The sequence below is a fragment of the Silene latifolia genome, chromosome X (genome assembly GCF_048544455.1).
Source record: "Silene latifolia isolate original U9 population chromosome X, ASM4854445v1, whole genome shotgun sequence".
NCBI lineage: Eukaryota > Viridiplantae > Streptophyta > Magnoliopsida > Caryophyllales > Caryophyllaceae > Silene > Silene latifolia.
In genome coordinates, this window is record NC_133537.1 from 234,471,450 (window position 1) to 234,496,309 (window position 24,860).

A 24,860-nucleotide genomic window follows, 5' to 3' on the forward strand; every position below is an offset into this window, starting at 1 on the left:
TTATTAGGTTCTAACATGTTTGTTCATTGTCATTTAATAATTGTTGTGCCCTTTGATCAATGACCGTGAACTTACCTATGTCGAGATCAAGACTTGGTGCCTAGTGCCGGAAACTGATGGTTTGTTCAATCTTTGAAGAATGCTTCTTCTTCCTCGAAGATATTCCTCCTTCTTTGTGTTCCTTGCCTTATTCTTTACCTCTTGGTGGCTATCTTTCTTCTAAACTCTCTATTTTTTTCCATGGAAGCTACTCTTATACCCTCCATGGAACCTTAACCAACAGAAGAAGAGTTGGTGAGGTGCTTCAAGAGTTGTAGGTATTGTGGACATTCAACCAAATAACATTAAGTTTACCAACCCTTTTGCAAGAGAAGGAGAGGATAACCCAATACAAAACCCACCACAAAATCAACCCACAATGCCTAAATTTTCATCACATTCCGTACCAACCGAGGAGAACCTACCAAATGGTACTCCAACACCACCACATTTAATCGGTAATTTCATTGCCAAATCCGCATTCATACACTTAGTTGAGAAAAGTCAATTTGGAGGGATGCCTAGTGAAGACACTCACTCACATATGGAGACTTTTTGTGACTATTGTGATGCAATTTCTCAAACCGGAGTTACTCAAGACCAAATCCGGTGGGTATTGTTTCCTTTTTCTTTGATCGGTACCGCAAAGCAATGGTTGAAGAGCCTAGACAAGGCTACCCATGGTATTAATTCATGGAAGAAGCTAGCACTTTCTTTCTACAAGAAATTCTATCCTCCGGAGAAGACTAATATGTTGAGAGCCCAAATCACCGGGTTCAAGCAAAGGGATGAAGAATCATTGTATGAAGCATGGGAGAGATTTAAGGACACTTGTCGTTCTTGTCCACACTATGGGCTTAGTGAGTGTTTCCATGTGCAACAATTTTAGAACGGTTCATATGAAGATTCCCGCAATATTCTCAATATGGGATCCAATGGGATGTTTACCGAAGTTGATGTCAATCAAACATGGGCCAAAATCGAAGAGATGGCGGTTCATAATTCACAATATAGTAGGCCTCGAAATGCCACTAGTGGAGGAAGGCATGAGGTAGATTCCATCACATAATTGGGTACTCAACTAAGTGCTCATATTGACACCATCAATTTGAAGTTTGAGAAGGCCATGGCTAAGCTTGATGAAGTTTCCAAATCACCCAATCAACATGTTGATGCTATGGTGGCATCATCCTCAATTCCAAGTGGAGTATGTGAGAGTTGTGGAACTTTGGGACATGAGAAAAGTGAATGCAGGGGAACAAATGAACATGTGAATGCTTTCAAAGCATACAAGAATGACACCCCTTATTCCAACTACTATAATGAGAATACCAAATTTCATACAAGAGCCAAAATGTTCAAAACCCCCAACCAACATACACTCCACCTCCAATGAGAAATCAAGATCAAAGACCCTTTTACAACCAAAGCGAAGGTTATCAAAATCAACCTTCATACAATCAAACCAATGAACAAAGCTTTGATGTTCAAAAAGCGGTCCTCCAAATGCAAAAGAACCAACAAGAATTTTTCACCCAAATGCAAAAAGATAGCTAAGCCAAAGATATCACCATCAACAACATACTAGCCCACACCAAGATGTTGGAAACTCATATGATCCAATTGGCATCTTCTAACTCTCAAAGACAAAAGGGGCAATTACCACCTCAAGGTAATCCCCCAAGACATGAGACGGTGAGTGCCATCCATTTAAGGTGTGGTACAAGATATGAAGGGCCGAAGTGGCCAATTGATGAAGATGTTGTGGATGTTAGTGACAATCAAGGAGTTGTGGAGAACTCCAAGGAGGAAGATCCTACTTCCAATGAAATTTCAAAAAAGAAGAATGAAGAGAAGGTTAAGGAAAAAGAGCCTATTGTGATTAGACTTCCATTCCTAAGTCGGCAAGCTAAGCCTAAGCTTGATGATCAACTTGGAAAGTTCATGGAAATTGTGAAGAACTTAGAAGTCTCAATCCCATTCATGGAATTGATCAATCATGTTCCGGCCTATGCAAAGTACATGAAAGACATTCTTACCAAGAAGAAATCCATCCGAAAGCTAGAGGCTATTACCTTTACCAAAGTGAGTAGTGTTATTCTACAAGGAAGTTCCCCTCCAAAACTCAAAGATCCGGGAAGTGTCTCTATTCCATGCACCATTGGTGACACTACAATCAACAAAGCATTATGTGATCTTGGACGAAGTGTAAGTGTCATGCCATACTCGGTGTGTAAAAAGCTAGGAATAGGAGAGCTCAAATTCACCAACATTACTCTTCAAATGGCGGATCGATCAACAAAGGTACATTTATGGGTATGGGAGGATGTGCCCGTGAGAATTGGCAAATTTTTCATTCCGGTAGACTCTGTCATTGTAGACATGGAGGAGGATTCCAACATTCCTATCATTTTAGGAAGACCTTGATTGCATACCGCAGGAGCGGTAATTTATATGAAACATGGAGAGCTCACACTTGAAGTGGGGGATGAGACAATCACTTTTAATCTTGACAAAACAATGAGAGCTCCCCGACTACATGAGCCATGCTTCATGGTCGATCATTATAGCCGAGAAAGTGATATGAAGAAGTTAGAATCTCTATGAAAAGATCAAGCTATGGGTAAATAAACACCACCCATATGGAAGAAGAAAGTGGATAACGTTCAAGTAGCTCTATCCGGAGAGCAAGGAAATTTCAACAACAATGAGAGCTTAGATCATTGGGGAAGAGTTGCTCTTGTCAACTCATGACATCATTGGAGAACAAGCTAATGATGTTTGTGGCTTATGGAATGACGAATTTGAAGGATTAGTCCATCCCTACAATGGCAATGCTATGACCTTAGATCAAGGCTTTGTTGATCCTTGTCATCATGTTGGCTCCGGTCACCACCATGAAGAACACAATGCGCAAAGATCTATGCAAGATCTTTATAATGAAAATGAGCAAGCTTTCGACTACTTATACAAGGTGTTGAGCAACATCAACAACACCTTGGCTTTTCCCCCTTGACATCTCATCCATGAATGAGAGTTTGCTGGAGTCCTCCGTAAACCACGATTTATAAATATTCTAACCCGTTAACTAGCATTTTATTTCCTTTATTGCATCTTTGCCATTTTTGGATTTGCAATTTTATACTTTGATCATGATTTTCGACAAGAGAGAAAGTGAGGGAGGTATTTTAACCTGTTTTGATGTGTAGTGTTTGATCTAGTGTGGGGATGTCAAATACCTAGGCTACCCGAGCCTTTATAGTGCACCCACAATATTCAACAAAGGAAAAGAAAAAAGGATAACTTGGGAAAAGAGGTCCCCGCGGGCAGAACTGAGCTCGTGGGAGCAGAGGACATTCCAACCTTCCCAAGACGGGATCCGCTCGAGCTGTTGATGATCCGGGCATTGCAAAGGAGCATCCGAGCATCCTGGCCTTAGGACACGGGTTTCCCGGGAATTGAATAAAGTGTACTGTTACAAAATCTGAGCTGATCGTCAGCAGGACGCTCGTCCCAGGCTACAAGCCGCTCGCCTTGAGACTAATCCGCTCGTCCTAGCCTGCTTCAAAATTATGAATTCACGTTGTTTGTAAATCAGCACGTCCCCAGGAGGATCCGAGCATCCCCAAAAGGAATCCGCTCGTCCTAAGGAAAATCCGCGCGTCCTGGCACGGGATGGCAATTTCAGCACGTACTACCTGAGGATCCGCGTGTCCCGTCTTGAAGCCGAGCATCCCGAAATGTTACATAATAAAAACACGGGATTCATCCCCTCCTTCCCAAAATCATTTCTATCTTTTACAAACACAAACACACATCCTTTCTCCCTCAAAACCCTCAATCACCTCATTCAAAAACACAAATTTCTCAACCAAAATCACCACCATCAAAACAAAACTTCCTCAAATCAAGATTAAATCACTCCTTTATCAACAAAAGACCATCTACACATCAAAATCCTCACAAATTAAATAAATATTCTAGGGTTTGGGTACAAATTCGAAAATCCTAAAATTGACTGGGAATTGATTGAAGCTTGAGGAAACAAGGAGCATTCAAGCACAATATTGGTTTGTTGATACAAAATTGAGAAGGAGAACATAATGGCAAGAACAAAAGGCGGAAACAAGGCACCCAAAACCTCAAATTTATCCAAAAGGCAACAAGCTCTTCTTGCCTCAAAGGCTTTTGTAGTGGTACAACCAAGGGTGGACATTCAAGAAATTGTAACTCCTATTGAGTAAGCTACTACACCTACTCCGGTTATAGAACAATTGCCAAATTTTCCGTAGGTAACTTTCTTAACCGATGCTCATAGGAATGCATTTTTATCCCTTATTAGGAAGACTATTGTGGCTACCAAGTTTATATGTCAAGATGCCTTAGAAAACTTTGATATGCTTGAGAGAACTAGGAAATTTGTCGAGTCCATGAGGTTGCTAACCCTCTTTGAAATGGAAGAATTGACTTACCCTTCACTAACCAAGGAGTTCATAAGCTTCTTGAAGGTGTCTAAGGTAGAGGCTCAAAAATTTGTCGATTTCCGTCTTGAGAACAAGAGTAGAATAATGACTTTGAGTGAGTTTGGTGAAGTGTTTGGTCTTTTACACCATTATCATTATACAAAGAAGCCTTTAAAATATGATGCCGCACCCCTTTGGAAAGCGATTACCGGGTGAAAATTTGACTCTTTCCGGGAGTGCCATGTTCTATATGTCCACCATCCGGGCATAAAGGTATGGCACACGTTTGTGGGCAACACTTTGATTATAAGAAAAGGCACCAATCACTTTACCGAGCTTGATTTTGTCTACCTTGAGTCTACCATGAATATCAATGGAAAGTTCACCAAAGAATACAACATCCTTCAACTTTTACTTGATCGGTGGCTTGAAATTGATGATGGGAAAGAAGGAGCGGGTTTAATTGTGAATGGAGGCTCAGTGACGAGGTTAGCCAAACACTTTAACCTGGATTTCAACAAAGATAAGATCTACAAACAGGTTAAAGGGAGCAGCCTCCTTAATATGGCCACTATGATCAACAAATTCCATTGGGTCAAGAATGACGATCTTGACAACAAGTATGAGTGGCTCATCAAAGAAGCTAAGTCCTTCATCTTGCCTAGCAAAATATGTCGCATCGCCATCCATAGCCCAAACTACATTCTACCCGTCTCCGAGGAAGCTGAAATGATCATCAAGCAACATAGGGAATCAAATGCAAAGCCCTCCTCCTCCTTCATTGTGACTCCACCATATCCATTTGCCTACCAAGAATTTAAAGCAATTTGCTGTAATGTCATGGTAGGAAACGACTACTTGACCCAACTAATGCAACATATGCATAAGGAAGCTCATGAAGATCGGGTCAATGCTTATCGTGCTCAATATCCACCCCTCCTACATTTAGCTAGTCAAGGACTACTTGATCCATCATGTCCTTTGCCTAGTTGGGCGGATAGGAAGGTATTATTCCCAAGTGCTTCTAAGATGCCAACATAGATAGTCGAGTTGCTAGGGGGAAGGAGATTATTGTTGATGACGGGGAAGGTAACGACTCTTTCCAAGAAGAAGAGGAAGAAGAGCATAGTTCAAATGATGATGACAATGGTGAAGCCTCCGGGTCAATGGAGGTAGATAATGAGGATGATGAAGAAGAGGTTGATGATAGTGATGAGGATGCCGCAATGAGCAACAATTGAGGATTGACAAGCTTTTGGAGGATGCCACATATGCGGGGTTGATTACTTGACTTCAACCTATTCCATTGTGAGTTTCCTACACCTCCACTAGCATTGTTTATATCTCTTGGTTTCAAAATTTTTAATCTTGATCATTTGTTTTGAGTCCTAGCAACACTCAAAGGACTCCTACTTCGGTCCCATTTAGGTGTCTCATTTTGTTCCCACTTTTGAAAATCCAAAATGAGAATTAGTTTCATGCATTGCATACTTGTGCATGAACTTCCCTACTTTTACACTAGAAATAGTGTCTTACTTGGTCTGGGGAAGTTCAAACACAAGGAATGGGAGTTAATCCAAATTATCTCTCCAACGAATAAAATCATGCATCATATAGAGTAGAGTAGATTGCATCATTTATATATATGACATGTAGTTTTCATATTAGTGTAGAAACCATGCATTCTCATTTAGCTTGCATAATTTCCTATCGTATTGGGCATTGAGGACAATGCCCATACTAGTGTGGAGATGGGAAATTCTAACTTGACTTTTAAAATAAAAAATGATAAAAATTGAAAAATTTCGAAAATACAAAAATATGTTCTTTTATTTCATAAAAACAAAAACCATAAAAATTTGAAAAATTGCAAAAACCAAAAACATGTTCAGTTCCTTTGTAGTGTAGAATTGTATATTTTGTATATACTTATTTGTTTGGTTGTCCTCATGTTACATTGGATCGACTATGCCACATCCGAGGCATGAGGAATATGAAGACTATTGGAGTTAGTGTCCTCCACAATAGTGCATTTACATAATAAATCTCATTAAAGGAATATCATCAGATATTTAATTATTTGATCCTCGTTAGTTGATTAACGTAAATCAATAACGGTTGACTGACTAGAGTTTGACGTTATTGTCGTGAGACGACGGTGACCAACTGGCCCCTTTCGGTCACACCTAAAGGAACGAACCCCAATTGACAACTAATTAATTGTTTAAGATGCAATTTATTTAGTCCCTTGATTTATAGACTAAAAGGTTAGTCGATTATTTTTAGAGAAATTTCGAGTTGCGAACTCGAGGCACGGCAGTTATTATTTAATTATGCGATAATTGAATAATAAATTTTGGGAGACGGGTTTTAGTTAATTAATTGTTAATTCACTAAAATTGTACAAATTGATTAATGTGATTAAAATTAGTATGTAAATAATATGTGTAGTGGTACACGTATATTTACGGAGTGATTTGGACGAATTAATTATAGAAGTATTTAAACATGAAACGATGTTTAAAATAAATTACACGTATTTGTGCGACAAATATGAGAACCAACATGGACCCGTAAATGGGCAAGTGGACCGTGTAAAGTAGAGTAGTGGATAATTACACACATAATCATTTCACCTTACCTTATATACTACCCTAAGTTATCTTATATAGATTTTGCATGTGATGTAAGATTAAATAATATAAGACAATTTGTCCACTACCACACTTCACATCCACCCGCCACTTTTCCCTTCCTTATACTCCATCCTTTGTTCATTTTTTCTACACAACATCATTTGTATGTTTTGCATGTGAACAAAAAAAATCTATCATCTCTCTAAAAATCATTATTCATCTTTACTAAGAAGTTAGTAATCCTTTTTATTACTAAGAAATGTTAATAATATTACAAATAATATCAAGGGTATTATTTTGACAAGTTTCTAGTTGAATACTTGTTATTATTTTTGGGTAAGTTCTTGGGTGCATCTTGAAGGAGATCTTCTCTTTGAAGATTTGTAAGGAGGATCATTCATTTGTTATAAGCTCTAGAACAAACTAGTAAGGTGAACTAGTTTGTGCCCTTTTTACCATAAAATCAATGTAAGGAAATTGTTTTTCCTTCAACTTTCATTTTCATGCTTTTATATTTGCATGCATGTTACATAGATCACCTAAATGATAAATTATGAGATAATTTATTTTTATTAGAGAGTCTAATATGGATCTATGATCTTTCAAGTGGTATCAGAGTTTAGGCTTGTAATTTGCATGTTGATTTTAAGCATTTTAATGAATTATGAGATAATTTATAAAAACTCAAAAATTGTGTTAGAAGAGGTTTTAGCATGAAATTTTTGGGACATGCTTACCTACTGATCTTAAACGGTTTGTGGTTAAGTTTGGTGACTTTTGAAGTTATTTTGCTATTTTTAATGATTTTTGGTAGAAAACCGAGTCAAAATGCCGTATTTTAGTTAAACAATTGACTAAAAATAGTTATAAGTTGATTCGGTGCGTGGATTTTTTATAGTATTTCATGCATGTTTTCTACTGATTGTATGCAAAAGGTTGAAGGTTGGTTCGAATTTTTGCATGTTTATTGATTTTATGAGATAAAAGTCGATAAAAGTGAATAAAATAATCATAATTCCGAAACATTTGATTCTGCCCATGATAAATTTATGTACATTTAAAAATATTATTTAAATGTTAAAAGTAAATTTTAATTTGTGTTTTCACCTTGTTTTGATGTTTATTGGTTTTAGTGGTTAAAAACCGATAAATATCGATCTTTTCTTCATAAAATTTATCCGTAATTTTTGGGCAATTTTTCTGACATTTTGGTGTTCGTGGGAGTGTTCCAGAATACTAAAATGTTTTGTTTCAATTTTTTGGGTAATTTTTCAATTATTTTTGATTTTTACTTAAATATTATGATTTTACCGATTAAATTAGCAAATATCACCAAATCAAACTAATTATTTATCATAAAATTGGTGAGGACTAATTTTGAGGTTCAAAACAGTTTGGACAATTAGTTTGGACTTAAATGAGATTTAAGAGTTGATTATTGATTTTTACATGTTAAAAATCGATTAAATCCACAAAAACCGAGATGAATACCAACGATTGAGAGATAGGGCGATTTTGGCATGTTTTTACAGCATTTTAGGCATATTTATTTAAGTTGAATGAATGATTGTCATTTATTTAAAGTATTTATCTTGTTGTACCTAGTATGGCCTAGTTGATTTTAATCGTTATTACCCGAAATGAATGGGAATATCAATTTATTTGTACTTAAATACGATCTGGTATCGTCGGTTTGTAATTATTTAATAGTTTTATTTATTTTATTAATTAATGTATAATAGGAATAGATATGTAATTCAATTGTAATAGTTATTTTTACCGGCGTTTCCAAAAGACGGATTACATCGAGACGGAGTCTATTTTTGGAAGGTTTTCCAAATCCCACAAGGAAGAGCCACTTTTGGAATGAAGAGGTAAGGGACCAAGGAGTTGGTTTCCAAAATGTAATAGACTAGTTTTTATTAACTAGGAGGCCATACTAGGATTTATTCAAATGCTTACATGTTTGCTTGTTTTATTTTCGCGCATGCCAAAATCGCCATTCACATGCATTTTATTTTCGCGGTTGTCAATTCACTACATTTACATTCACCGAATTAATTCACTTATAAGTAATTTATGACTAAATTGACAAGATCTCTCACATAACTAAAATTGAGATTAGCCTTGCCAATTAGTAACACCTATGAATCTCTTGTTCATTAGAGCCACGCTCGCCCAAGCGGGGTGTTCTCTTTTTATCTTGGGTAAGTAGGGTGGTAAGCGGTTATCACACGCCGAAATTGGTTGGACTCAACGGGATATAAGACGGTCTAGTGTTCCGGGGCTAGTAGATGGATTTAAGGAAATTCGTCGACCAAGAGTTCTAGAGGTAGAATTAGTCAACGTGACTTATCGAATTTACACAATTATGGGATGTTTCGCCCAAGCGATGCTCATTTTTGTTTAATATTTGGGTCTTGGAATCATTTATATAATTTAGTGGAAGATTATTATATAAATGTTAAAACTTGTTAAAGATGTTTCACAAGTAAAATTAAAACATTGAATGTTAATTTTTCCTATTTTTCGTTATTTTTCATTAATGAATTTACTATAACATCGCGCACTTCATCCTCTATTTATTATTATACTCATTTCGTTCTTTCATAGGAAGCGGTTTCTTTGAAGGAATTCGGTGGCAATGATTGGTAACATGATTTACTAATTCACCTATATAAGCTTACAACAATTATTGCGATTATTATATGGGGACACGGCCCACCTGCGAGCCCACTTCGATCTGTGGACGTACATCGGTCTTTTTGAAAGCCACGCTCGGCGGCGTAAAAATGCTTTCGACCGGATCGTTTTAGATCGGTTGGTTTCGTCTCGGCAAGGGTCTCGAAACGATTAGAGATGTTCGGAGTCACCACCAAGCATTTGTGGGATGCCTGGAACTCGTTCGAAATCCACTTTATACCTCGGTCAAATCGAAGCACAAAGCAGCGTTTGACATAGGTACTAAAGATAAGGAAATCGTCCCTCTTTAGCATCCTATCTGTAGAATGACTCTCGTACGCCCTGGATAAGGTCGTCCACTATCCAAAGTTTCTGAGTAAGAGGTGAAGGTACGTATTGGGAAGCCCTTTAATCAGACACCCAATCCCGCCCGCGTTTAGCGGCCTCTACTGATCAATTTTGGTTGGTTGAATGCAAAAGTTGATAAAACAGTTTAAATGCATGAATGCGCATCCAATGATTTAAACCTAACATGTGAGAGCTTTCTAAGTCGGTTGATTTAATCCAAGTATCAAGTATAAGATGTCAAGTTGGATTAATGATTGATTTGCATGCAAGACGGAAATAAAACATCCATTTACCGTATTAGGTTTACCGTGCATAACATGATCCATTTGTCTTAACAAGGCATTTTGCAAACATGGTTTCGAATAGTCATCTGATCCGTCCTATATCCGGGCTAACCGAAGTCGGGATCGTCCTAGACTAATGCTGGAAGGGAACAAGCCCTGTACCAGATGGCTATATGAGGCGCGAGCCCGCCGGCGATACAAGGGGCCTCCTTCTAGTTTTGAAAATGAGAAATGGAGAGCCTGTTTAGGCGCGGGTTAGGACACGGTTTACGTGCCGTGTTCCGACCTTTTAGAAAACGTTATAAAACGTATTGAAAATGGGTATTTGAACCCGGTTTGATTTGAAGGGGTCGTTTAGACCGCATTTGTTGATTTGAAGAACTAGACTCGAATAATCATCATTATTTTGATAATATGCGGTGTCGTGTTCGATTTGACAAACTTGACATGAATAGTTTTGAAAGTGATTATGGACTAATTGTTTTAAGTCCATTTGAATGTTATTAGTCGATACTAATCATCGTACCCGGGTTAAAATCCGGCATGGTATGTAGAACCAAGGATGACTTTCTGTTGGTGACTAATAGGTTTGTTTGAAAATGTAAAGAAATGAAATAAAAGGCTTTAAAATACCTTTTAAATGTCATTAACCAAATATTATCTCCGAAACACGGATTTAACCGTCATGGTATGAGGAACCAAGGGTGAAAAATGTTTTATGGTTAAAACAAGTGAAATAAAATAAAAAGGGTTCGAAAATACTTGAAATGGTAAAAACCGATTACAAATATGAAGATGGATTAAAGGGAAATGATGAGAACAAACACGGTTGATCTCTGGTCTGAGCACCCCATTTAGGCGCGGGCCAGTTGGCGACCTAAGGGGCTTCTGCCTCAGACCAAAAATCAGTTTTGGTTCGTTTATTCCTTGTTTTGGTTCATGTTATGCATGTTTTAGCATGTTATAGTCATGAAACAAATGAAAACATAATAAAAGAGGATTTTTACACCCTCATACTTACATGTTTGGTTATGGCGAGTGACCGACGTAAGTGTAACAACTCGTTTGATCGGAAAAAACTCGGTTTAAAACCGTTTTGGTAAGTAAAAAGAGTGTTTTAAATGTTTAGTGATGGTGTAGTGGTCGAAATGGTTGGTCAAGTGATTTAATGCACGATGACGGTACCAAACAATGTGTAAGGCTCGTGTTTACGATCGGTAGGTCGTAAATACGCGTCGGGTTGTGACTTAAGAAGTCGAGTCAAGAATTTTAAGGGAGAAAAGAGGGGGCGGACACTCGCGTAAATCTCAAATGGGTGGCATTTGAGGGGTATTTATAGAGAAATGAGTGGTTGTGTGAGTTTTGAGCGACGTGGCCACCTAGGCTGCTCAAAGAGGCGCGAGCCACGTCGCGGTTCTTCGAGTTGTGTTGTCACTTTCACAACAAACGCAATCATGATTTGTTCTATCCTAGGTTTTGTAGTCACATGTTTGGTACTTGGCCATTCATGAATCCGGGAAAACTTAAGGTAGTAGGTTTGAAATGTTTGGTTTTTTGTGGTTGACTCGGTTTGACTCGTTGTTGGAGTCGGGATTTGAATTTTTGAGTCGGTTTTTGGTCCGGTGTCGGTTTTGACTCTAGTTAGTGTCATTGCGACCCCGTCGTTATGCATTAAACACTCCAGGTATTTTTGAAATGTTTTGAGATGTTTTATTTTCGAAATCATTTTATGTTTTCCGACGTAAAGTTGTACACAAACTGTCGATCAAACGCCGCGATTCCAAAACATGTTGTAGTCCGATAATCATCGGGTGTTTGTTGGAGTCTCAGCAGATACTAGGTATCTACAGAGCCCCCACTTTGACTGAGGCTTGGGCAGGGCGAAAGTCAAAGTAGAGCCCCCAGGTCAATCGAAGATTACAACCTGGAGACCCAAGCGACGTGGAGGCGGCTCGAAAGGATTCGGGCCAAGGACCTGCCGTCGGGAAGGGCGACGCCAAGGCGACTCAAAGGTACGAGCCAAGGACTTGTTGTCGGGAACAGTTTATAGTCTGTCGACTGTCCGTGTGGGTTGTTTAAAGTCCGTTAGACTACGTACAAAGGCTCGCCAGCCATAAGAAGGAGTCATACTTGAGGCATCTTCGGATATGTCCTCGCACGTTTGAGGATAAAGGCTCGCCAGCCATTGGCAAGGAAATGTACCCGAGGCATCTTCGGGATCTGTCCTTGGACGATTGCGGACAAAGGCTCGCCAGCCATGACAAGGAAATGTACCCGAGGCATCTTCGGGATCTGTCCTTGAAAGGTTGCGGACAAAGGCTCGCCAGCCATTGTAAGGACATGTACCCAAGGCATCTTCGGGATGTGTCCTTGAAGGATTGCGGAAAAAGGCTCGCCAACCAAGATAAGGAAATGTACCCGAGGCATCTTCGGGATGTGTCCTTGAAAGGTTGCGGACAAAGGCTCGCCAGCCAATGGTAAGGAAATGTACCCGAGGCATCTTCGGGATGTGTCCTTGAAGGATTGCGGACGAAGGCTCGCCAGCCAAGACAAGGAAATGTACCCGAGGCATCTTCGGGATCTGCCCTTGGAAGGTTGCGGACAAAGGCTCGCCAGCCAATGGTAAGGAAATGTAGCCGAGCCATCTTCGGGATCTGTCCTTGAGGTTTGCGGACAAAGGCTCGCCAGCCATTGTAGTCGATTAATGGATCAAGGGAATAGCCGCGTCAAAAGGTCTTGTCGTGAAAGTAGCGAACTCGTGATGCCGCCATGGAAACAGTGAATTTGGATATTCATTATCACTGTTTTTGGAATGAGCGGGTTCCGCGAGGAAGCCCCCTGCTAGTAGTGAATTTGGAATTTTCACTATTTAGCTGAAGTGACGGTTTATGTGCCGCCGTTGACATTGGATGGAAATAGTGAATTTGGAATCTTCAATATTGATTGAAGTGACGGTTTATGTGCCGCCGTTGACATTTGATGGAAATAGCGAATTGGGAATCTTCACTATTAATTGAAGTGACGGTTTATGTGCCGTCGTTGACATTCGATGGAAATAGTGAATTTGGAATCTTCACTATTGATTGAAGTGACGGTTTATGTGTCGCCGCTGACATGTGTGGTGAGAATAGTGGAATTAAATTTCCGACTATTATTTTAAGCATGGCGGTTTTAATTGCCGTCGCTTAAAATTTGGAGAAATAGCTGTTTTTGAATTTTCGCTATTATTTTTGAAATTGGAGGGAAATAGTTAATTTGATTTCACTATTATTTTTGAAATTTGCAGTTTTGATCGCCGTTTGCTTGAAATTTTGAAAATAGCGAATTTAAATTTTCACTATTTGATTGGAGTGACTGTTTCTGTGCCGTCGTTTAAAGCCTCCGAAAAAAGTGAATTTGAATTTTCACTATTTGTTTTTGGTTTTGAGAAAATGACGATCTTTAATATCGTCAAATGAAAATTCGAAGTTTGTTATGTGGAGATTGGGCTAAAGCCCAAAATTCGCTGAAAAAAGCAAGTGGGCACCTGATTGAGGCGCGAGCCACCTGGCGAACCAAAGGGGCTTCCCTTTTTTCTGTAAAAAGACGCGAGGTTGGACTGCATCTCATTCATCATTCCGCCTTCTTCATTTTCGACACAAAACCTGCGAAAATCGCCATTGAAGGACATTCACTAGCTTCCACTCGTGCCATTATCAACAATGTCGTCTCAAGGTAAGCATTTCCTCTTGAATCCATTCAAATTTGTTGATCTTAAGCTTGATTGAATTAGGGCGGATTTTACCCTAAAAAATCGAATTGGGCGATTTTGATTGAGCCCATTTCGAGTGAAATTGATGCTTGCATTAGGTTAGAAACCTGTTTAGGAGTATAAGGGTGCTTTTAGTTTGCATTTTGGTCCCCGTTCCCGCGCCCTATGCTCGAAAAACGTGAGTGAGGTGAGAAACAGTCTCACTTCGCAATGCCAAGTTTATTTGCTTGGGTCGTGGGTCCCACTAGGTTGCATTGTAGTTGGGAAACCCGTATTCGCCATTTATGAACCTTCGTTGGATATTGTGGGCAAAATTGGATTTTTGTCATTTGTGACGGTCTTACGTTTGACAAAAGAAGCGTTTGTTTGGGCTTGAATTGAGTCAGTTTGCCTGGAAATGGACCTCATTGGTAATTTAGGTCACCTTGAGGCATGATAAAATCACGCCTGCCTTTTTGCGGTCGTTTTTGAATTTTGACCGGTTTGGGCTCAAATTAGCGTATAAATTGCCTTTTTGAACCGTAGAAAAATACCCCATTGCGTCGGGAATGTATTTCGGTTTGTTGGCGGACCTTGTATGGATCTTGAAATGCCGTTTTTGTGGTTTAACTCGTCTTTAGCTTGAAAAGATGGGCGAGTCGTTTTTGTTTTTTTGTTGTAAATGGTTTTGTTTTTGGGCGGGATTGCCCTTGTTTTGTATTGCAGGTTGTGTTTTTTGGATTTATCCATTTCATGCCGTCGTAATGCCAAAATTTCGGCTGACGTTTTTTGTTTGTAGGAGAGTGTTCGGGACAGACCGGGTCTGTTGCTGCGACTCTAGAGGAGTTGTTCGGGACGGGCCCGGTTAGCACTCCGGCTAGCACGCCCGCCGTGGTTGTGGAGGACGTTATTGAGGAGGAGAGACCTCCTGAGCAGACTGTTGGGGCCACCGGGGCCGTCGAGGAGCGTGAGGTGCCCGTTTTTGGGGCTACTGTCAATGGGAGAGCTCAGACTGGGTCTGAGGCTGGTACCTCCGGGAGGAGGGTTTCTTCGAGGGAGCGTCGTCCTCGGGCGACCAGAAGGTCGTAACAGAACGTGGCCAGGGTCGTTGAGGTGGGCCCTACCCACCACGTTGAGTCCCGTGGCCATGAGAGGCGAAGAGCGGAGGCAGCCGAGGACGATGCTGACGTCGCGAGTTGGAGAGCCAGGCGAGTTACGGCCCCGCGGGGGTTGCTTTTACAGGCGGCGCCTGACTGGGCGGAGGGCTTTGACGGCAGCCAGTTGTTGCTTCGACTGGACAAACACCTCTCTTACCGTGCTCACGAGGGCTTGGTGAGTCGTGTTCCCCGATTGAATTTTATCATATTTGAAGTGTCGGGCCTGAATAGGCATTCTGAAGTTGTTTGTTTTTTTATCTCAGGAGATTGGCACCATGAGGACTTTCTCGGGCTTCTCTAGCTGCTTGGGTTTCTACGACGTTCTCCGAGCCGGGACGAGGGCGTTGATAGAGAGGTCGTCTTTTGGGCCATTGGTGGCCGCCTGGCGGGACATTCACAGGTCTTCGATTAGGGCGAACCTGTGTCTGATCCGCGCCATGTTGGATCGGTACTGGGATTGATCAGTCCGTTTCGTGTTCACAATTGAATACGTGTTGTCGTTGGGTCACGTCCGAATCAAAACACAATTTATAGCTTCACAAACAACTCTACAATTAGTAAAGAGGCAAGTAAAGGTCGGATCCCAAGGGACGGGAATTGAGATGAGATTTCTATTGAAACTAGTGGTGTCTTAGGGGTGTCACAATTTGGGTTGATGTAGAAGGTCACTAAACTAAATAGCAAAGAAAGTAAATAAGTAAGATGAATTAAAAGGGTTGTAAACAATTGATAAAAAGCACTAGGGTGTAATGGGGTCATAGGGGAATCATGGGAATTGATCATACAAACATGTTCTCAAATTATAAGCAAGCAATTATTGTTGTGATGGATTGAGTTGGGTTATATCTTACAATCCTAGGAAAGTTTGGGTCCCGGAGCCGAATCGATTAGATTGTACAACACCTACAAGTCGACTTAGTCTTCCCTACTCAACAACATGCATGGTCTAATGAGACTCGAGTTGGTTTATGTCTTACAAGTCTCATTGAAAAAATAGGTGATGGGTAAAAAATGCAAGGATTCATAGGCTCACATTTCATCAAACATAACATGTGCATGAGTTGAGATCAAAACAAGCAAGCAAATAAACCATGAAAGCATATTAATTTAAGCATGAATCATTCCCCATGTTGGTTTCCCCTAATTACCCATTAACCCTAACTAGGTCACTACTCACTCATTATCATGTTGATCATGCTAGCAAGGTTGTCAATCATACCAACAAAATGAAACATGATGAATAAATGAAAGTAATTAACAATAATTAAAGAGGGATTAAGAGAATTATACTTACTAATGATTCCAATAATAAAGCAAAGAATAAAAGAAGTACTTGATGCTTGATTGAGAGGTTGCCAATCTCCCAATAATAACCCAAATAATCTTCAATTACCCAAAATAAAGGATGAACAAAAGAGAGATTAAGGAAATAAAACTTGTATTAGAACTTGATTAATTGTTGATTACAATACTAAAGAGAGATTTGATTTATAATAACTACTCTAATTATTGATAAGAAGAACATGCTCTTCTAATTAGACTAATGGGGTATTTATAGTGGAAATTAGGTGGATGCATTAGGGTTAACTAAAGGCTAAACTAGTAATTACACTTTTTAGATTGAGCAGGGAGGAGCCGATATTTTTCGAAGGAAGGGATTCTTTCTTTGTAGCTTGGAGAAGACGAAATTTTGCTGTACTGGAATCCGTGAGTTTAAGAGTCGGGACGGGCGGATTCTGGCGGTGGAACACGGACGTATTTGGAGGAATCCGGGCGGATTCTGGTGGCTGCTAACCCGGGCGTCTTTGGAGGAAAACGCATGGATTGTGCTTGTGGAGGACGGGCGGATTGTGGAGAAACCGCATGGATTGCACCTCAGCAACATTTCTTCTTCTTTTCTTCTCTTTTCTTCACAAAATCCTTGGGGATTTCCTTGGGGACTCAAGGATCCTTTCTCAACATTGCTCATCTACTATAATATGTACAAAGGCCTTCTAATCTTGTCTCTCCTTGATGCCTGGTCATTGAATTCACTCCTTTCCTACCAAGGGATCAAAATCTCAAAGAATATGCAAAACAAAGAACTAAAGACAATAAATGACCCAAATATGCACTAAAAAGCATGGGAACAAGGCTAATTCGGGGGCTAAATATGCGCTAATTATGGTCACATCAAATATCCCCAAACCGAACCTTTGCTCGTCCCGAGTAAAGAGGTGACAAAGACTAGGACCATTATTTAAACTAACCTAATAACATAGCCGATATGAGACAATTAGCGGGTCTCACTCCGCCCCTTCAACTCACAACAAGACAACCATGAGGTAGGATGCCTTCTTGCAAGGCAAGGTGGGTCTTGCCAAAATGGCGACACATCCGAACATTAAGCACACAAAATCAAATAATGGATGCATCTACAAAAGGAATAGCCACTTCCTCATCAAGTGGCGGAGGCACTAAAGAGGAACAAATTTAAGAGCATGTAATCTTTCACAAATACTAGTTCAACAAATTACTAAGGCTAAGAGGATGACACTGAATCACCTCCAAATGGTGTTAAACTAGACTTCTTTTGTCCTCAATTTCCAAATGCTTTCGTCAAGGGCGAACGGATGGTGGTGGTATGATGATCCCTATGATGCTAGTAGCATATGACATGACAAGTCTCGAATTCTCTACAAAAGTAAAGGTTATGGATCGTCCCAAGCTCGACAAAGTGGCTTGACAAAAGGCTGTTTGGGAATGAAATGCTCAAATCTTTATACACAACGGGTGGATATGACTAGTATTCAAAAACTGACTTCATTCAACTTTCACATTTCAAAAATTTAAGATGGGGTTTGTCCCTTCCGGGCTAGTGTCCTTTGCTTTCGCCAATCGCTTATTAGGCAACCGGTTAACCTCTAGACAATAGCTTTTTGTGGTGATAGTCACTCTGTCTCTGGGCGGTCGAATTCACAACCGTTTGGGGGCCCAATTCAATGGATCCCGCTCCAAAGGACATCGAAGTGGTACGCCTCCATCAAAACAATTAAATTTCTCAACATTTCAACAGTTCATAACATTTGAGGTTTCCTTGGCAATAAATTACTTCCACATGACAAAATTCATCGAAATGAGCACTTCAAGCTTTATTGATAGAAAATATTTTTGGGTTGCCTTACCACAAGGTCAATCAAGGTCACCTAGACAAGTTAACCAAGTCCACATCGCATCACGGGGTTGGATAGGTGACTCACATGCAAACCCTTGACTAGGCTTTGGGTCATGGGTCAAAAGACACTAGTATGACACTATCTAGGGTGTTTTACAACCATTCTAGTAGGCAAAGTCTTAAGTTAAAAAAGTATTTGTAATGGCTTAGTTGCTCTTGTCAAAGTTCTCAATTAGGCACTTTTCAAAATGTTTTATCTAAATGCAACTATATGCAATGATGCAACTAATATATACATCCTAATGCAAGTGATTCTATCAACTAATATGACATATAAACTAAATGCAAGTCCTAAATTCACATTGTTATACCGCATCAATCAAAATAAAGCCACATAGTCATTAACATAAAGAGGAAAAAGGAGATTGGAAAGATCATACCATGCGGTCTTCATGATCCTCATGTCTCGGATGTGGCGTAGTCAATCAATGTGAACAAGGATAGAACAAACACAATATCTAAAATATATACAATATAACTACACTACAAAAGGAATAAACATGTTTTTGGGTTTTTTCAATTTTCAAATTTTTATGGTTTTTCGAAATTTTTCAATTTTTTTGGATTTGTGAATAAAAGTTAAGTTAGAATTCCCCATCCCCACACTAATATGGGCATTGTCCTCAATGGCCAAAATGATGGGAAATTAAATGCAAGCTACACTAGTCTACACTACATGATGCATGGTTTTTGTTTATGACGGAGAGGGTAATTTAGATTACCTCCCGTTGTGTATGCATTAACTTCCCCAAACCGATCTAGACATTATTGCTAATGTCCAAGGATGGGTGTAGTTCATGCACACACTATGCAATGCATGAAACTAATTTGTCATTTTGGATTTTGAAAGTGGGAACAATAAAATGAGAACACCTCAAAAATTACCGAGGTGTGAGTCCTCAATGGTGCTAGGACTACTCCAACAATGATCAAGAAAAATAAATAAATAGAACAAAGAGAGAAATAGACAAACCTTGAGAGGGTAGGAGCCTCCAAAGCTTGCTAATCTTCCATCATATCATCACTATCATCATCTTCCTCATTAGAAGTGGTCTCATTGCCACTTCCCTCTTCACTTGCTTCTTCACCTTCTTCTTCACCTTGCTCATCATCCTCTTCTCCTTCTTCACTAGCTTCTTCATCAATGTTATCATCAACTTCTTCATTACCAACAACCTCATTATCACCCGGAACAACCCTAGATGCACTCGGAAATAGGACTTCCTTATCCGCCTAACTAGGCAAAGGACATGATGGGTCAAGTAGTCCTTGCCTAGATAAGTGCAAGAGGGGTGGATATTGAGCTAAGTAAGCATTTTTCCGATCCTCAAAGGCTTGCTTGTGCATTGCTTGCATGAGAAGAGTCAAATAATCATTTCTTGCTTCAATACCTTCCGGCTTGAACTCTTGGTACTCAAAAGGGTAAGGTGGTGTGACAATGGAAGAGGAGGGTATTTCAAGTTCACCCTTTTGTTGTTGGATAATATACTCGGCTTCTTTTGAAAGGGGAAGTAGATAATTGGTCCGGTGGACACTCAATCGACAAATCTTTGAAGGCAAAGTGAAAGAACTAGCCTCACTAGTGAGCCAACCATACTTGGTGTCAAGAGGGTTATGGGCAACCCACTTGTACTTGTGTATCATAGTATGCAAATCAACGAGATGACCACCTTCTTTCGCCTCATACTTGTTATCTTTGTTGAAGTTAGGATCAAAGTATTTAGCTAGGATAGTGACTAGGCCTCCATTCACAATAACGGTAGTGCCTTTCTTCCCACAATCAATATTTAACCATCTATCCACCAAGAGCCTTAGAAAGTTAAAAGGCTTGGTGAATTTCCTACCAACGTTCAAAGCCGACTCAAGAAGAACAAAATCGAGTTTGGTGAAATGGTTGGTGTCTTTTCTTGCATTGATGGTGTTCCCTACGACCTTGTGCCATACTCTTATGCCCGGATGGTGGACTAAAAGAGCACGAATCGCATGAAAGTCTTCAAATTTCCTTTCGGAAATCGCCTCCCAAAGAGGGTCGGGGTCATATTTGCCAACATTCTTAAAATAACTCGGTTCATCACTAAGACCCAAAGCTTCACCCAATTCCTTAAAGGAGATACGCCTACTAACATTAGCTAGACGAAACTCGAGGTTCTCCATAGTCTCAACCTTTTTAACTTTCAAAGAACTCAAAAATTCTAAGGTAAGGGAGGGGTATGTCAATTCTTTTGATTCAAACAATTTCTCCAACCCCATGGCTTTGAAAAAGGTTCTAGTTTGCTCAAGGACACCCAACTTATTTAAGGTATCTTCACAAATAAACTTGGTGGATTGAAATGATTTTCTAGCAAACTTAGCAAAAGTGTCCCTATGGGTTTTGGAAATGAAAGTTACCTCCGGATAGTTTGCAAGTTGATCAATTTCCGGAGTAGTAGATGTTGTTGCACCCATGGGAGGTTGTTGTTGTTGTTGCACTTCCAATTTTGGGTTTGCTACCACCATAGCCAATGCTTTCTTTGCTTGAAGAGTCTTTTGCCTTAATGAAAGTGTCTTTGCCTTTGGTGCCTTTGTTGCTCCCTTAGTCCTTGTCATTGATGAATTAACCAAGAAAGAGTGAAAAATCTTCAATTTCTAGTGAACCCAAATCGATTTAAAGATGATAGGCTTTGCCTTTATGAATTCAAAAATCGACTCAAAGGTTGAAGATTTTGTGCTTGGTTTTGATTTTTATTGAAAAAGGAGTGATTGATTTGTTATTAAAAGGATGTTTTGATTTGATTTTGGTGAATGTAGTTGAGGAATTTTGTTTTTGTGATGGAGAGGATGAGGGTTTTGAGGGTTTTGAGGGTTTTGAATAGTGTTATGAATGAAGGAATGAAGAAATGAATGTGGGAGGGGTTTTATAAAGCCCGAAAAAATTCGAACTGTAGGGGCAATCCGTGCGGTTTCTGCTCGGGACGGGCGGATTCTGCCTTTTCTGGGTTGGGAAAAACTCGCCTAAAGACGGGCGTCTTTAAGGGAAGACGCTCGGATTTGCAAACACGGGACGGGTGTCTTCTGTAGAAGACGGGCGGATTTCAGTCCAGGAATTTTTCTTGTTTTCCTCAGCCAAGAAGACGGGCGTCTTCCTTTCAGGACGGGCGGCTTTTTGAAGACGGGCGGATTAGGATGTAGGACGCCCGAATTCGCTGACAGTAAAAAATTTCAAAACTTCAGCTCATTTCAGGACGTGCGTCTTCTACCCAACACGCCCGGATTGCTTGAAAATGGGCGGATTCTCCTGAATCCGCTTGGATTCGACCCCTTTGTACCCGGATTCAGTTTCATCCGTGTACAACGCATATCTCTTGTTATTCTTCCATTCTTCTTCATATCTCGTGTTCTTCATCGTGGGGGCACTACTAAGGCATGGATAGCCTAGGTAATTGTCATCCCCACACTAAGCTAAAGCACTACACATTAATTGAAATTATTAATCCCTCCCTCACGTCTCTCAAACATGATAATTATCTTGATCAAAGTATAAAAATCCAAAAATAACAAAAATGCAATACAAGAATTGAAATGCAAGTTAGGGAGTTAGAAATATTTACAAATGGCGGTTTAGGGAGGACTCCACCAAACTCTCATTCTTGATGAGATGTCAAGGGGGCATGTTCAAGGTGTTGTTGATGTTGCTCAACACCTTGAAAAAGTAATCAAAAGCTTGTTCATTATCATGGTAGAGGTCTTCAATAAACCTTGGCTCTTGTTGTCGGTCTTGATCGATGGCATTACCAATGTAGGGATTAAAAATCCCTTCAAATTCGTCGTCCCAAAGACCACAAACTTCATTAAGTTGATCATTGAAAAACTCTTGATTTGATGGAGACAACTTTCCCATTTCCTTTTCTTGGCCAATGAGGCCATCTTCTTCATTGCTTGTCTTTGATGAGCTTGGCAAGTTCTCTTTGTCACAATTCACTTGCTCTTTGAATGGAGCATCTTCAATTTTCTTCTTCCATTGGAGTTCCGACTTCATCCTTTCATCCTTCCGACTATAATGATCGATCATAAAACACGGTTCATGTAAACGGGGAGCTCTCATAGTCTTGTCAAGATTAAAAGTTATACTCTCATCTCCCACTTCTGGAGTGAGCTCACCATGTTTTACATCAATCACCGCACCCGAGGTGTGTAAGAAGGGTCTTCCAAGAATGATTGGAATGTTGGAGTCTTCCTCCATATCAACAATGACAAAGTCCACCGGGATGAAAAACTTCCCAATTCGCACGGGGACATCTTCCCATATCCCTAATGGTGTCTTCGTCGATCTATCGGCCATTTGGAGTGTGATATTGGTCCATTTAAGCTCTCCCATCCCCAAACTTTTACTTACCGAGTACGGCATAACACTCACACTAGCCCCTAGATCACATAAGGCTTTGTTGATCGTGGTGTCGCCAATGGTACACAGTATTGAGAAGCTTCCCGGATCCTTTAGTTTTGGAGGTGAACTCCCTTGAAGTATTGCACTACTCACCTTAGTGATGGCGATAGTCTCAAGTTTCCGGATCGACTTCTTCTTTGTGAGGATGTCTTTCATATATTTCGCATAGGCCGGCACGTGATTGATTAATTCCGTGAAAGGAATTGAGAGTTCCAAATTCTTCACAATTTCCATAAAATTTCCAAGTTGGTCATCAAATTTGGGCTTGGCTTGACGACTTGGAAAAGGAAGTCTAATCACAATGGGCTCCTTCTCCTTGACCTTGTCTTCATTTTTCTTTGAAATTTCTTCTTTTGATGATTCTCCATCTTTAGAGTTTTGCACAATTTCTTCCTTATCACTAGCTTCCACAACTTCATCCTCAACTTGTTTCTTCGGTGCTTCATACCTTGTACCACTTCTCAAGTGAATGGCACTAACCGTTTCATGTCTTGGGGGATTAATTTGAGGTGCTAATTGCCCCTTTTGTCTTTGTGAGCTTGAAGATGCTAGTTGAGTCAATTGTGTTTCCAACATCTTGGTGTGAGCTAGAATGTTGTTGATGGTGGTTTCCTTTGCTTGACTATCTTTTTGCATTTGAGTGAAAAACTCTTGTTGATTCTTTTGCATTTGGAGGACCGCTTTTTGAACATCAAAACCTTGGTCATTTTGGTGATTGTATGGATTTTGATTATGGTAACCTTGGTTTTGGTTGTAAAAGGGTCTTTGATTTTGGTTTCTCATGGGAGGTGGGGTGTAAGTTGTTTGAGGGTTTTGAACATTTTGGCTTTTGTATGAGAGATTTGGATGGAATTTGGTGTTTTCATTGTAATAATTGGAATAAGGGGTACCACTCTTGTATGCTTGGAAAACATTTACTTGTTCATTTGTTCCCCTACATTCACTTTGGTCGTGTCCCAAAGTTCCACAATTCTCACATATCCCACTTGGGATTGATGAGGATGCCGTCATGGCATTAACATGATGCTTTGGTGATTTTGAGGCTTCTTCAAGTCTAGCCATAGCTTGTTCAAACTTCAAATTGATTGTGTCAATGTGAGCACTAAGTTGAGCACCCAATTGAGTAACGGAGTCCACTTCATGCCTTCCTCCTCTAGTAGCCTTGCGAGGTCTACTATATTGTGAGTTATGGACCGCCATTTCCTCAATCTTGTTCCATGTTTGATTGTCATCAACTTCGGCGAACATTCCATTTGATCCCATGTTGAGAATGTTCCTTGAATCTTCATATAAACCGTTCCAAAATTGTTGTACCAAGAACCATTCGCTAAGTCCATGGTGAGGACATGAGCGACAAATTCCCTTAAACCGCTCCCAAGCTTCATACAAAGATTCTTCATCCCTTTGCTTAAAACCCATAATTTGAGCTCTTAGCATGTTAGTCTTTTCCGGTGGGTAGAACTTTTTGTAGAAAGCTAGAGCCAACTTCTTCCAAGAATCTATTCCGAGAGTGGCCTTATCAAGGCCCTTCAACCATTGTTTCGCGGTGCCGATTAGAGAAAAAGGAAATAAGACCCATCGAATTTGGTCTTGAGTCACACCGGTTTGAGAAATCGCATCACAATAGTCACAAAAAGTTTCCATATGAGAATGAGGGTCTTCACTAGGCATCCCCCCAAATTGGCTCCTTTCGACTAATTGGATAAAGGCGGATTTGGCAATAAAATTTCCGGTTAGATGTTGTGGTGTGGGAGTACCATTGGGTAGGTTCTCCTCGGTGGGTACAGAATGCGATGTAAACTTAGGCATTGTAGGTTGATTTTGGGTGGTATTTTGTGATGGGTTCTCCTCACCTTCTTTTGCAAAAGGGTTGATGAACTCAAT

The 24,860-nt window shown here is 40.0% G+C and overlaps 1 non-coding gene across 1 annotated transcript; it reads left to right on the forward strand.

Annotated features, from left to right (window-relative positions):
• Window positions 1-24,306: 24,306 nt before the first annotated feature.
• On the forward strand, window positions 24,307-24,413 carry LOC141624486 (small nucleolar RNA R71). Its single transcript, XR_012534292.1, has one exon. It is a non-coding gene; the product is annotated as a small nucleolar RNA R71 (small nucleolar RNA).
• Window positions 24,414-24,860: the final 447 nt, after the last annotated feature.